Source organism: Triticum aestivum, chromosome 3D, assembly GCF_018294505.1.
Source record: "Triticum aestivum cultivar Chinese Spring chromosome 3D, IWGSC CS RefSeq v2.1, whole genome shotgun sequence".
Taxonomy (NCBI): domain Eukaryota; kingdom Viridiplantae; phylum Streptophyta; class Magnoliopsida; order Poales; family Poaceae; genus Triticum; species Triticum aestivum.
Window position 1 is genome coordinate 71,829,877 of NC_057802.1, and position 795 is coordinate 71,830,671.

The window sequence follows — 795 nt, forward strand, 5'->3', positions numbered from 1 at the left end:
ATTCAGCATATAATTATTTTGTTTGGCCCCCTCAGCCAATGGCCCTCCCATGATTTTAGCCCAAGCTCTGCCATTCCTGCCTTGGGTTGCGCCTTTTTCAATTGAAGTTACATTTTTTAATTTACACCGTCCGTGCAAAAGATGTAGCACTTATCCAAATTCTGAATGAAATGTCATGAGTGTTTTGGTTAGGCGCCCACGGCGGGTTACCATCTGTTCGCGGTTCGAAACCCCGGGGCGGTATTTTCCTCTCAATGTAATTTGTGTTGTTCCTGACGGCGGGCCTCCGGGTCTTTTTTGTTGTGACAAAAATAAAAACCGAAGGGTCTTTTTGCAAAAGGAGCAGGCAACACGCCTGTCCCCATCGTCTAGTCATTGACAGCGGGGCCCATGCCATGCTGTCACGCCTTGTCAGCGCCGCAGATGTATACAAATGAGTTTTGCATGGTATTTGCACCGCAAAACCAAGTTCTTGCACCACTTCAATGTACACCACAAGTTGTAGCATTAAAGTAACCATTCATGTCAAGTTCGAGCACCAGTGGGGTAATTGACTGCAACTTGTTTGGATTCTTCACGGGTTTTTTTCAAAGAGTCAATTACACCACTGATGTTGAAATTTGGCAAAAATGATCACGTTAGTGCTAAACTTGTGGTGTACATAGAAGTGGTGAAACAAGTTGGCTCGGCCATGAACATACGGTGCAAATCTTCATTGTGTATGCCCGATCTGCTGACTAGGCGCACCAGTGTGGCGTGGGGCCCACAGTCCGCGGAGACGAGGTGTGTGCCCTG